The following is a 15,284-nucleotide window of genomic DNA, read 5'->3' as shown; positions in this document are numbered from 1 at the left end:
ACAAATACTTTCACTTTTGCTTTCCTTTATAAGGTTATTTTACATTTTCTGAGCTTGTTTGTCCGCAAAGGTATAATCCTGTCATTCAGTTAGAGCAGCATCTACAGCTGTTTTTTTTAAACAAGTAATGGCAGGGACTTTGCCTTTCAGTTCCTCTAGGTATTCTCACACAGTACCACATCACCTCAACTGTAACAGGAACCCTACCAGCATCACCAGTACGTTGGTACGACAATTTTCTTCAGTTGCATTTTAAAGCCCATAGGAACATAATAGTTAGCCAAAGAGCAAGACCAACATATAGGCCATACTGTGCAGGATATACACCTGTTTGTTAGACAATACCTTGCTATACTGTCACCTGTGTTTGCCAGATGGCCTTCTACTATTGGAAAAAGCATCCATTAGGAACCTAAACATTTTTTAGCAGTCTGGATTCACATTTAAGCCCAGCTGTTAGCAACAGCTGTATTACTATCCTGACTGATTCTGCACAAGACAAAATTATCATCTTTTAGGAACACTATTAGAAAGCAATACATGACTTAATGATGTCTTATTTTCTAATAGCTGGCATCTCAATCACTGTATATTCTGCATTAAGTAATTATTTAGATAAATCTGTTTCTACTATTACACTAATAACAGCTTTTCCTGTAACAGCAGTAGATGAAAGCATCTGCATGCTTCTAATGTCAACCCCCACACAAAATATATAAAAAAAAAAATGTCTCCTCTCTAGTCAAAGAGCTGACTTACTTGTGAAAAATGAATAGCTCTGCCTGTACTGCACTGGCCAAGGCCAATACTATGACATCAACACATGCACATGCAAAGTTTTTTTTTTTTTTTCAATTCTCTGTCACCTCAGGAGAAAGCAGCTGCAGCCTGCACACACTTCTTTCTTTTCTTCTTTTCTTTCTTTTTCTATCTTGACGAGACAACATACACAAATAATCTAGACAGTGTAAACAGACAGGAGGGGAAGGAGTACATCAATTCACCTCTGGCAGTTTCACTGAGATGACTATCAACAACAGATTAGACTCCTTGTGACAAAGGGTGTTACTGCCAGCACAGCTATCTGGACTTTTGTGTCACTTGTAATGTTCATACAGACGTGTGTGAAAAAATATTTTTTAAAGTGTTTTTTGAAATGCATTCAGTGTGCCTACTGGAAGACAGCAGATGGTATCTTTCAGTTTTCGATGCAGCTAGAGATACGGGTGTATATCAAAAGTTCGAAAGCTGATAAGTTCGTACACCAAAACCTCAAACTTGAAAGTCTCAAGATATCGGGGTCGGAGAGAAATCAAATTATGAAAAAATTGCTGTTCTCAGTCTTCAGAGTTTTCAGCTTTTGTGGTTTTAGTTTCGATGTTATCACAAGTTTTGTGTATTGTCTTTAGAGTAAACTAATTACTAGGCTTGAAATGTAGAGGAATGTAATTGCTTTATGATTTCCAGCATCTGCCAAAGATCAGAAGTCTATGTATTTTTAAAGGTAGATGCTAAATACTGCCAGCTTCTAGCAGTTGACAAGAAATTATGTCATTCTGCAAGCTATCCTCACAGTAGTAGTGTAGATATTAATTTGAGAAGTCTCCTAGTGAGAAAGAGCATTTTGCATTCTGCTTTGGACCTGACAACAACTAGAAGATCAATTCGTCACATCTGCCTTGCTCTATTAGTAAGTTCTTAGGTTATAGTAGTTTAGATATATATTTTTTATTTAATTGAGACTGTCCTCCAATATAGTTTTTTTAATTTTTTGTGGGTTTTGAAGTCTGATGCCCTGAATATATATATATTTAGTATTGTCTCATTCTTTTAATATATTTATATATTTACTTCATTTGTATTAATATAGTATTAGTTTGGGCAGAGAGGGTGCTGGAGGTTTTGGCTGGCCCACTAAGCTGAGATCTCATCTATAGCTGTGCTGTGGGGGGAGTCTTACCGTCCCCACTGATGTCAGTGGTGAGGATTGAGGCTCCTTGATTACTGGTCCAGTGGAGGATGTTCACGCTCTTCATCAGTGATGCTCATTTCCACTGCCATCAGTGGTATCTTGTTTCACAAATCCCTATACCAGTGAATGCAATCCAAGAAATAAAGTTCAGCCAATCATCTGTCACAGGAAGAGAGAGGGTGGGGAATCTGAGGTTTTGAAAGCTGGCCAGTACTGGGTTACCTGGTAGATAAATCCAAAATGATAACATGAAAAATATAATGCCAAATGCCATGAAGGTAGTAAGGAATTTGAACATCTATTATTATGTGTTTATATGTTACTGTTCTTCTTTCTTTTCAGTTCTCTCTCTCAGAACTAAGAAAGGGCTGCTCTCTAGATTTTCTTCTGTGTTTATTAGATCTGTGTATATTAATTTTAACCTCTCATTTATTTAGTTTTTTTTTTTTTTTTTTGTTTTGTTTTTGTACTATCATAGGTCCCTGGATGTCATGTTATACATGTCATACTAAGGATAAAGTCAGAAAATGAGTCAAAGAGCATCCAATGGAAAGCCACAGCACTCTTTTAAGGATAAATGTTATTCTTTGAAATAAAAAGTCTTGTAAAATGTGACATAGATTCAAATGGAGATGACAAGAAACAACTATATAAAAGAACAACCTGTGAGTGCATGTTTCACAAAAACTGGAAACATGCATTTAAAAAAAGCTGGTTTATATAGATATATAGATATATATATATATATATATATATATATATATATATATATATATATATATATATATATATATATATATATATATATATATATATATATATATATATACTTACCATAATGGCTACACTATCCATATGATTTTGAAACATTAATGGCTTCACAGGTATAGACAAAAGGAAAGAGTAGTGAACTATATTAAGAAATGTAGAGTACAAATATCAGTGCTACAGGAGACAAATTTGGAAAGAAGTGAGCATGTGAGTTTGATAAAGAAAGGATTACAGAAGGGATATTCAGCAGAGTTGCAGGGAAAAAGGAAAAGGGGGTACTTACATTATTTGACAGAGGATCTCCAATAGTGACAAAAGAGGAAAAACATTATACTAGTGTTATGTTTGTGGTAGTAGGGACTATTGGCAAGGGATAAGGACTATGTTGGCATGTATTTATATTCCACCTAAAATGCTATTATGGAACTTAAGAACATTTTAGGAGAAATAATCAGCTTTCAGCAGGGAATATTAGTTATAAGTGGGGGCTGGACTTTGATTTGCAATAATGAGGATATATCTTGGGGACCCCGAAGGGAAAAAATAACAAAGGAGGGTAAATTTAAGAAAATATTTATGAAAATATTTGATACGGCAGACATGAATTCAGTTTTTAGGAACTCGAAGAGCATTTACATATTATTCCTCAAGGTACAGTAATTGGGCTAGACTACACAGAAGTTACATTTCACAAGAACACATACATTTAATTGAAAGGCTCAGCTCATATCCAGTAACTATTTTAAATCATGCACCTATAACAACTAAGATAGAAATGCAGGTATTGAAGTAAAAATGTTGTTAAAAAAGAGAGGACTTTTAGGAATTGGTAGTTGAAATTATTCAAGAGTTATTAGGGAAGATAGAAATTTCTTCAGAAATTATAGCTAGTGAGTAGGATAATATGATAGGAAAATTTAAAAACAGAGTAGAAATAAACGAAATTAAAAGGCTTAAAAAGTAATATGAGTTATTTAGAGGGACTAACAAAAGTTGAAGTATTGCAGAATAAGGAGAATCTCATACAGCAAGAACAGGCACAACTACAGAGTGCTAAAGAGAAAATAAGGAAGTATCTGGATAATATGTACAAGGTTAGACAGATTGCTGGTAAGCAATTGCTTTTTATAATAACTCCAGAGCACAAAAACATTAAGTATGACAACCAACAGAAAGTACAAAGGGTTGTTGACAAACTGAGGGAGCCTATAACAAGAAAAACAGCCAGAGATCTTGTAGAGGTATTACATATTTTGGAAATTTTATGAAAATTTGTATAAATCAGAAAATATGGAAATCAAGAAAGAGAACAAATGGAATCATTTATGGAAGACTTATGTATGCCATGGTTAGAGGTATTTGAGGCTCAACAATTAAGAGTTAAGCTTGGAGAGATGAGATAAAAACAGTGACATACAACCAATCTGCACGGAAGTCTCTTGGAATACATGGCATTCCTGTGGAATTTTGAAAGCTAGGAGTGAGAAAAATGGTAAAGATCTGGAAGGTTTTGTTTAGCAATATTTTAAAAGGAGGGGAAATACCAGCATCCCGGAAGAAAGCTGTAGTGACTGTAATACCTACCAGACCCAGTTTCACATAGGCCCATTTCAATTTTAAACCACGATTATAAAATATTTATGTGTATAATAGCTAAACAAACGGAAAAAGTGTAATCAAAATTGATAGATATGAATCAATATGATTTTGGACAGGGGAAGCAAACATTTGACAATATTAATAGAACAATGATGACCCAAAGGGAAGGAGAATGTAAGAAAAACACCACTGTTGTTGGTGGGCTTTGATGCAGACAAAGCATTCAACAGAGTAAGCTGAGATTTCATGGTTAGGGCACTAAAAGCATTTTTATTTCTTGATACAATAATAGAGTTAATCAGGAGGAAATATGAGGGATCTGAGGCAAAAATTATAGTGGGAGGGTTCCCATTTGACAAGCTGTGTCTGAACAAAGGAACCAGGCAGGGGTGTCCTCTTTCCCTTTTATTTGCTTTATATTTGGAGCCATTAGCAAAGAAAATAAGGGACTCAGAAATTCAATGACGTAATTCATATGATAATCAAGAAAAAAGTTGTCTTTATTTGTAGATGATATTATTTTGCACCCGATAAAACCAGAAAAGGACATCTCATGTTTTTAGCCCTTTTAGTTTGTAAATACAGGTGTGGCATATTTTTACCAACCAGAGGAGAAGTTGTGGACAATAATTAATAAAGAGTTGAAGGAATTTATCTAGGAAGGGAAGGGAAGAGGGCAAGGGTCAAGTGGTATAAGCTGATCCTTCACAGAGAACAAGGTGGTTTATCATTACCTGATTTGAAGAGCTATCTCAGAGTTACACAGTTAAGACTCATATACATAACAGATGCAGAAAGCTATAATTCAAAGTGGAAAAGGATGATGAAACAGGGAAATTTAAGAAATAAGGAGAGAGTAGGCCTTTGGATGCAGATCCTTAAGGAGAATAACAATAGCCATACAGAACATTACATTTAAAAAGTAGCAGAAATTATTCTAAGAATTAAGGCAACACAAAATGGGAAATCAGATTTTGCTAGTAGGGATGACTACAATTAGTGGTAGAGAGAATAAGCAAGAGGGGGCTGGAATTTGTTGCAGAAAACTGGCAAAGGAACCAAGGTACTGGGAGCAAATAACTAGAGAGGGATAGGTAATACAATGAGAAGAGGACTGCAGGCTAGAGACTGTCTTCCTTAACAGGGATTGATATCAGAATATACGCAAAGAGAAAGGGATATGGAAATCCTAAGTGAAAGACCTACTCTGGTAGAGTTGTTAGTTGAATGTAGAACAGAAGCTGCTGTTAAAAATGGACAATTAGTAGGGCATATAAAATGTTGCACAGTAATCAGGAATCAATCAGAGGAGGTTAGAAAACATTGGGAAGAGAGAAACTGGATAAGCAATTCACAAGAAAACAATGGGAGGACATATGCATGACCCCTAAGTATACAACAAAGTCTAGAAGTTTTAGGACTTTTGCTTGGAAGTCTTTGCATAGGTATTTTCATACCCCAAGCAGACTCCAAAGAATTCTTCCTCAGGCAGATGGCAAATGCTGGAGGTATGATGGGCAATAAAGAGGTAACTGGGAACATATGTTTTAGGAACAATGATTTGGCAGACTTCAAAAATCCCCTGCTGAGTACTCTGTCAGAAATATTGGGTGAGCAAATGGATGTAACTAATGATTTTTTGAGCTGGGTTAAAAGATCTGAATTGCCTAGACATGGTAATTCTGGTGGTTGCCAAAAAAGCAATTATTACAAAATGGAAATCATAGTCTAAACCAACTGCATTTGAAGTACTGAATTTTGTAACAGAGATAAAAGAACTGGTAGTAGCATCTTTAGAAAAGAGAAGGAGCAAATTTTATAGAAAAAAATGGAGTCTGTATGAACAACACACACAAAATAATATTTTGGAGGAGGATTGAAATTTAAGGGAAGGCAGGAACTTAGACATTTCTGTAATATTGGCTTGATGACAGTTATACAAGAAACGTGATATATAATGTTTGTAGCTATAACCATGTTAATATACTTTTTCTATTATATAAAAACATGTTTGCCTGTGTCTTAAGTGATAATTCAATAAAGATGATAAAATAACACCCTTTTACAAAATCGATGCCTGTCTTCATGATATCATCTGTTCCCCGCTGTTGCAGCCCAAAGTTTGATCCTTCCCTAAATAAAAATTGAATCTTTATCCCAATGGACCCCCAGATGAAAAAGAAGATCACTATCTCCTTCTTTTTCTCAATTTTCCTCACATGAGATATTAGAAACATCTACTTCTGAGGCATATTGACAAACTGACACTCTACCCTTCCTGTTTCTCTTTTTGAAGAACCCTAATTTTTAGAAAATGTGCCAGTCATGCTACCCTTCTTGCACTGGCCCAGACAAGATAGACATGGTTGTCACCTATTCAGATGTCCATAGTGGGACACAGAATGTGTGCTTCAAAGGACAACATTATAGTGGGGCATGGTCAAAAGTATGACAAAACAATGGGGTGTACGAAGTTTACTTTCATGGCAAGTTACAGGTCCTTGATAAAGAACAATATAATTACATTGTATTTATGTTCATAACATCATTTTCATGAAGTAACTTCCAAGTCAGAGACTTGCAAGTTTGTAAACAAGCCATGACTCAAACCATAAAAATACACAAAAACAGAAAAGAAATTATATAAAAGCTAAAAGCCATTATGTGATATCATTAGCTGCTAAATTAATTTTTCAAAAAGACCAATAACTTTAAAGAAAAACACCTGTAAAACAAAACAAAAAAATACTAGCTTGTCTAACTTAGTACTCCATATAAAAATAGAAACCATTTACAGAAAAGTGGAAACTCGTATATAGAGGTTAAATCACAAGATTCAATGTGAACATTTTTTAAAGCAGACATCTGCTGTCAGTAGACAATATATTTTACTATGGATGCACCTCAAAAAGTTATGCCATAGCAAAACCTACAATAAACATCACAGCTGTACACCCTTCTTTTGTGACAGCAATGCATTTATTAGTTTGTGTCAAGCTATAACATGTTTGCAAGTGTTTTTAATTAAAATGTACTCATTTCAACAATGCTAACACACATCTAGGTGGCCACTATTCAAGTTCTTCGATTCATGAGTACCATGAAACATGACCTGTCAAGCCCACTAGTATCTCTTTTTAACCACAGACTCCAGACAGACTTCATGCCAAATGAATGGAGGACTGTAATGGTTATCCATATATAAAAAGGCGGGGGGTGCTTTCCATAAACCTATAAGTCTGACTAGTCTCATATGCAAGGTCATGGAAAGAATTATCATGGAACTGATAAACAATGACATGGGAAATCTACAAACACTTGACCCTACCATTTCAGTTTTGCTAAAAGCAGGACATACCCACTTAATCAGACTGATGTTTCTGAGGAGGTCACTAAAGCTATGGACAATGGTGAAACAGTCAATGCATCTGACACAATATCTCATTTCAGCATTATAGATAAACTTAAAAAATTAGGCACAAACCCATATGTCACCCAAACAATAACCATCTGACTCGCTGACAGGGCTCAAGAAGTTAGGGTAGGGGAATCCATCTCCACAAAGAGGCCAGTCACTAGTTGAGTCCCACAGGGATTAGTGCCGGGGCGTCTCCTTTTCGGCTTCTATTTCTCTGAAGTCAGGGCAAGCATCAAGGGCTTCCAGCTGACCAAATTTGCAGATAATTGCAAACTAGGCATGGTCATTGAATCCCCTAACACAGATATCCATCAAGAGGGTCTGATGCATACAAGCAACTGTTGCTAGAGTCAAGGACAAAAACTCAATGTTAACAAATGTATAACAGTACTCTTTGAAAAGACATTCACCCTGGAAATTACCACATTGATAATACACTCCTAGTAGTAGCCTCAGTGTTGAGTAGCTGTCTGAGTCACAAGTGAAGATATTCAGGTAGGATTTCTCCACAGATCTGACTGGACAGATATTTTAAGACACAAAGACAATCCAGTGTGTTATTTTACATCTGGAAGATATTTCTTTCAGATATATAGACAAAGCCCCAATAAAAAGAATATATAATCAGTACGTATTGCTTACACTGGTCTGAGAAAATAACCTTTTTGATGCAACAAAATCTGTGCATAACAAGCACTGAATTCTTGAAGCTTACTTAAATTATGCATAGCATAATACTTTTATCAAGTTAGATGTAACTGTATTTAAAGCATAGGTATAATTTATTAAATAAAATACAGTATAAAAATTGACAATTTTTCATCCAGTAAAACATCTGTGGAACATATTTGAAAGGTAGCATCAAAAACAGAATTTTCTTTCAATTTCACATAGCATTGTATCTATGAAATAAGCCATCACATCTCATCAACTGTAGGTGATGCCTCTGTATCTGTTTTTTATTCATATTCTCAAGATTATTTGTGTGTCCTAACAAAACTGCACAGATGTCTTAGTACTCTCTCCTAACAAAATTAAACAAAGCTTTGCCTTGCTGAGATTTGATAACTTTACCTTTCTGCAGTACATCAATAATAAAACATTTTTCTGCATCTTTATATTTTTCATTGCAGTTTATTTTAGTACAAACTGATGCACCCAGTGAAAACATTGCAACAGTATAAGAAAAATGAAATTAAGTTAAAAATACGTATTCTGAAATTGTATCCATTCTTAATGTGGGCACCCTTACTTAAAGTCACACAGCTAAAAAGGGCCTGCACATAACTGAAATTTTTACATAAAAGTTCACAGCATTCAAATCAGAATTTTCATTTATTGCATATATAACCTCAGATTGCATCTGGCCAGAATGCACAGAACTGGAATGCACTGTACTTTAACACTGCTATTAATTTCTTTCTTTCAGAAAGGCAAACTATGTACTGAATTGCCCCTTTGACAGGCCTGACATGCAAAGAAACTAAATGACTAACTATTTTATTTTATTTTTCACAGAAAGTTATATTGTAAGTATTGCTTTTTAATCCAATTACTAAGTACGTCACCTCCTCATCAAGATCCTCCAGTTAAGTCCAAGCATCCTAGTTTTGGGGCTTTTTTGAGTCATGACAAGGTGCCCAGAGTTTTTGATAGACCCAACATGATGCTTACACCTTGGCCATTTTAAATATGCTGTTTCAGTTTCTTGTCACATATGCCTCAGTACCATTTTTCTTCCTGAAGACTGAGCTATAGAGAAACTAGAACTATTTCTGAAATCTGCTCTGAACTCGAGACATCAAAACATGATTAACCAAGACTCATCAGTAAGTAGCACATTTTGCTTTCAACTAAATGCATTTGGGAGATTACATTGCAGGCAGGGAGAGTTATGGATAGACAGACATGCATAATTAAGCTTTACTGACTTTAAGTAGCAGCTTAATTAAATGTTTGTTATGCACTTTTCAGCATTTTTAGTGATTTCACTTAAACATAACTGATAAATAAGAGTTACGTACTTACCATAACGATAGATTCCTGTTGTCTTGTTTTCATTCGGTTCAACCTTTGGGTTAATGAATCCGACCAGATTTGACCTTGGAACTTTTACAGAGAGCTTGGATTCAGGGCAATCACTCCCCCCCTACCCACAATTCCCTCAGTTCCCCAGAGTTTGCCTACTTATAAACATAAGCTATTATCCCATAAAATGTCTACAGGCTTGCTAAACATGTTGGACAAATAGGAGAGCCATGTAGAACATCAAAAAACAGGTTGTCAAAGACAAGACCCCTGATTAGGTCCAACAATTTGACTGGTGTCTAAAAATTCCAATTTAGGCTGGGGATGGAGGGATGTTTGTAGAACTGGATGAAAACAAGATAACATGTATCTAGTGTTATGGTAAGTACATGACTTTTATATCTGATATTGCCTGTTTTTGTCAAATTCAATGTTTGGAACAGACTCCCAAGCTCCCAAAACACCAGGGTGGAATCAAGGAAGGACATTCCTGGGAATGGTGGAGCCAAATGACATACAGGATTTAGACGGTAAATCCATCTTGTAATGTGGCACAAAGATATGGACAGTACACCATGTAGCTGCTGCACAAATCTCATCAATAGGAACCTTACCCATACAGACAATGGAAGCAGCTACCACCCTCGTAGAATGAAACTTTGGTTTTCCACACAAGGTCAATCCCAACTTTGTATATATAAAAGCTATAACTTTGTATATATAAAAGCTATACAGTTGGAAAGCAACATGGTCAGAGTAAATTTAAATACTGCTTGACCAAATTTTGCTTTAGAGAGAGCAGCGACAAGCTGATCAGACTTTCTGATATCCATTGTGCTGTGTAAATAAAACCTTAGTTGTCTATGAACACCTAACAGGAGTAAAATATACTCCCCTTTGTTAGAAAACTTCAATAAGAACACTGATACATTGACAGTTTGAATAAGGTTTGCTTCAGAAGCCACCTTTGTGAGAATGTTAGGATTAATTCTTAAGGACATTCTGTCTTGATGAAAAAATACATATGGGGGGTTTACATGATAAGGCTTGCAACTCCGAGATCCTCCTTGTGGATGTGACGGCCACCATGAAGAGAGTTTTCCAACACAGATATTTCAAATCTACTGTAGAAGCATGCTCAAACAGAGCTTTTGTTAAAAGCTGAAGCATGACAGTAATATCCCTAGGGGGAAGTGGTTCCCTGACTGGTGGCCATAACAGGAACAGCCCCCTCAGAAATGCTTTTGAAATCTTTAGAAAAGCAACAGAAGTCTGATCTTTGTCTTATGTGAAAATGGAAATGGCCTCTAGCTGTACTTTGTCAGTTGAGAAGCTAGATCCTTTTCGAAAAAGTTCTGCCAAGAAGTCCAGAGGGCTGATAAGGAGTCTAGCCTCTGGAGGAAGCCCAAATGGTAAACTTTCTCCATTTACTAAAATAAACTTTTCTAGCATTTGGTTTATGAGAAGAAAACAAAACGTGAATCACTGGAGCAGAAAACCTGGCATCCCTGGCCATCATTAAAATTGGAGAAACCATGTAGTTAATTTTAGGGTTTTCAGGTCACAATGAAGTTGACCAGCTGGGTGACTTAGAAGATCTGGGCAAGGATCCAACATTCAGTGCAGATGTACTAGATGAGGCTAGAGGATAGGAAACCAAACTCAACAGGGTCAAAAGGTGGCAATAAGGGTAATTTTGATCTTGCTCCTTCCGGCTTTCTAAAGAAACTTTGTTATGACAGTATGGGGAAGAAAGGCATAAAGGAGACCCAGGGTCCAACTGTGGATGACAGCAACACTCAGTGTTTGACCTTGTGGAGCAATCAAGGCAAACTAACAGATGCACTTGTTAAGATATGAAGCAAAAAGATTGCAGCAAGGTTGGCTCCAGTGACTGGAAATCAGTATCACCAGTGTCTGATTGAAGGACCACTTGTGAGGAAAAAGAACGGACCCGCTTAGCTTGTCCACCAAAACACTGGAAGTCCTCAGTATGTGTATTGCACTGAAAAAGCAACAGGAAAACCTCGCCCATTGCCATGCTCTCATGGCTTTCTGGCAAAGCAGATATGATCTGCTTCCTGTCTGTTTGTTGATATACCCGACTAATACCATGTTGTGTGTCTGTATACAGATCACAACCTCAGGAAGGAAGTCATGAAAAGCTTGCAATTTTAGGAGGACTGACCTCATCTCCAAGACATTAATAAGAATACTGGCCTCTGTCTCCAAACAAGAACCTTGAACCATCTTCCATTTGAAATGCCCCCCATCCCAGCAGAGAAACATCCATGGTTATTATGGCCACAGGGGGTGGTGGAGAGAAAGGTAAATGCTTTGACACAATGAGGAAGGTCAACCACCAGCTGATGTGTTTTCTGCATACTGATGTGAGGAGAATCAGTGCAAGCAGACGGTAAGACATCATGGACATTGAAAAGAAAGAGTCCACTGCAGAATTCTCAGGTAGTGTCTTGCTTGAAGGACCACAGTGATCAAAGTTGCCAACAACAATAAAAGTCTATTTAATTTGGGAGCGTACTTTTTGGGAGTGTAATGCGTTGGCAGACTTCCAAGATTCTCTGCAGACTGCTCTATCAGGGATGCTGAGTGAGCAGATTGGATTGACTGGGGAGATGATTTGTTAAGCTACGATACAGGATCAAAATTGCCTAAATAAAGTAAAGCCTTGCTGAGTCTAATTATTGTGATTGCCAAAAAAAAGCAATTACCAGAAAATGGAAATCAAAGTCTTAACCAACTTTACTAGAAGCAGTGAATAAAGTAACATAGATAAAATAACTGGAATTGGGATCTTTGTAAAAGGGAAGGCACAAATTACATAGGAAAAATGGGAATTATGGGAACAATATATGCAGAGAAGTACAAGATTTAAAAGAAGGCAAGATCTGAATGAGCTATATAATGCTTAACTGACAATGACTGGATAGATTATAAGTGATGCATAATGTTTGAATGAAAGACAAACTGAAAATATGCCTCTGTACAAGTGAAGGTTCAAAGTTAAATAGACAAAAAAGCACTTGCAAGGTGTTGCAATAAAATTCAAAGCTGCCAAGTGATGAATCCCAAAGAAAACTTCCTTTACTGGAACAAGTGCTTTCGGCCATGAAAATGGCCTTCATCAGAAACACCCATAATCCCAATGGCAAACACTTAAATACCCTTTAGTAACAAAAAAATTACTATTCTGTTAACTGATTAATATGTTTTATACAAATAACATAAATAACATAAACTAAAAACACTACTATAAGACACTTATAAAAACTGCAATTCTACTTGCATTTATTGTACACTTGCTTTTCTGCGTAAAACAACTTTATAATTCACCCCATTATTAAGACCAGGTTTGTTATAAGCATTGAGCAGAATCTGCCATTTGAGCTCTTTATATTCAAGCTCTCCTTCTTTGTCCCCATTAAAATCAGGAGAAACATAGTCTATTACTAAAAACAAAAACTTTGAAAACTTGGAGCATTCTAATACATGTTTGAACAATGCATTATTGTAATCTTTCTTTTTTTATTCCATAATAATGTTCATAAATTCTCCTTCTCAGTGATCTATTGTTTTTTTTTTCCTATTTGGAAGGAATTACATGCTTGGCACTTTGCCATGTATACCACAAATTATGAACTGCATGTAAACCTACCTGGCACTGTAATGTTTTTTTCATAGGTATTTACTTCTACATAAGGTCCCCCTGCCATAAATCTGCACTCTTTGCAGTCTAAACACCTATACATACCCTTAACTCCACTATTACTGGGTGCATGTTTGTTTTCTAGAATCTCTTTAAAATTCCTAGCCCTTTTGTTAATGTATATGAGTTCTTCTCCCATTGCAGCCTTACCTTCTTTATTTGCTACTAAAATCCTCCAATTATTATTAATTAATAATTCCTTTGATAGCTTGACTGTCCACCGTGAAGATTAAGGGCATGGCCGCTTGCCGATTCCTGTCCTGCTTGGACCTTTCTTCTCCTTCCCTAGTCTCTTTTCTTACACCTTCCAATCCTAATACATTGCTAACTGTCTTACTGGGATATCCCCTATGTTTGAACTTCTCATGTCATTCTCCCACAAATCTATTTTGCTAGCATCACTTATGAGTCTCTCTACCCTAATCAGCTGCACCCTCACTATATTATGTTTGACATACGTAAGGTACATGCTAGTGTAATGAAGTAAGCTATTACTAGCCACATTCTTGTAACTTATAACTGTACTTAATGTCTGCTGTCCTTGTTCCTTAATTATGTCTAAATCTAAATAACTAATCCTGAAAAAAATTACATTCCAATGAAAATTTAAAAAAACTTGTGCTGTCATTCATTTCTTTAACATAATCCTTTAAATTGCCTTCTGTGCCCCTCCACACAAAAGAACAAATCATCAATAAATCTGTAATAACATAAGAGATTGTTGTACCCTGCTATGTGGGGCAAGAGACTGGTCTCCCAATAAACCATAACTAAATTGGCATAATTGGGTGCCATCCTTGCCTACATAGTTAACCCCTTGTCCTTAAAAAGAATTCATTTTTAAAAGTGAAAAAATTATAAGACAAAATGTGTTCTATACTTTCCAAAATAAACTTACTTTCCCCTTATTCAAATTGCTGACTTTCAAATAACATATAACCTACCCATTCCAAACCCTTTTCATGAGAGATGCAGGTGTACAAGGATTGCACATCTATTGTAACTAATATATCATTGTTGTCTAAAGTACAATAAATGCAAGTAGAATTGCAGTTTTTATAAGTGTCTTGTAGTAGTGCAGGAACTTAGCAATAGTTCTGTGTGGTTTATTTGGCCTATAATAGCATATTTAGTTTATGTTATTTATATTATTTGTATAAAACATATTAATTGGATAACTGAATAGTATTTTTTGTTACTGAAGGGTATTTAAGTGTTTGCCATTGAGATTATGGGTGTTTCTGGTGAAGGCTATTTTCATGACCTGGAATATACTGCAGATCTTGATTGGTCTGGGGGGGACCTGATGGATGATTCTTTTTTCTAGCAGCTTTCTTACTTTTGCTGCTGTGGATTCCATCAGACAGGGTGGCACATCAGGAATTCTCTTCTTTTTCTGTAGAGGGAATAATGTAGCCTCTATTATCCTCTGCACCCATGAATCTTGCATGATGGCCTGCCAGGAAAGACAGTGCAGTGATAAGTACCCCTGACTACCTCCAGATTGTGACTTTTGAGTAACCCTTCAGGAGTGCTGTTCGGGCTTCTCAGTGAAATGACCACAAAACCCTAGATTCTGTGTTCCACCTCTGACATTTGGGTGATGTCCATTAAACTTATCTCTCATGCCCTAGGGGATATGTCTGCAGGAGTCTCTGGGCTAAATATTTAGGAATTTTGACACTACAGTTCCCCCTCTCTTCTGGTTTTGAGAAAGTGTTTCACTGGGTACAAAAATGGATTCCAATGGAAAGTGTGGTTTTGCCTTT

General features: G+C 36.2%; 1 protein-coding gene across 1 annotated transcript in view; it reads right to left on the bottom strand.

Annotated features, from left to right (window-relative positions):
• The window catches only part of LOC122815565 (protein mono-ADP-ribosyltransferase PARP12-like), an 882,722-nt gene that overhangs the window by 3,714 nt on the left and 863,724 nt on the right, over positions 1–15,284 (bottom strand). The window lies entirely within an intron of this gene.

Source organism: Protopterus annectens, chromosome 11.part0 (genome assembly GCF_019279795.1).
Source record: "Protopterus annectens isolate FY-2018-M chromosome 11.part0, PAN1.0, whole genome shotgun sequence".
Classification (NCBI taxonomy): domain Eukaryota; kingdom Metazoa; phylum Chordata; order Ceratodontiformes; family Protopteridae; genus Protopterus; species Protopterus annectens.
The sequence above is the reverse complement of the archived record's forward strand: the minus strand, read 5'-3'. Positions and strand labels throughout refer to the sequence as shown.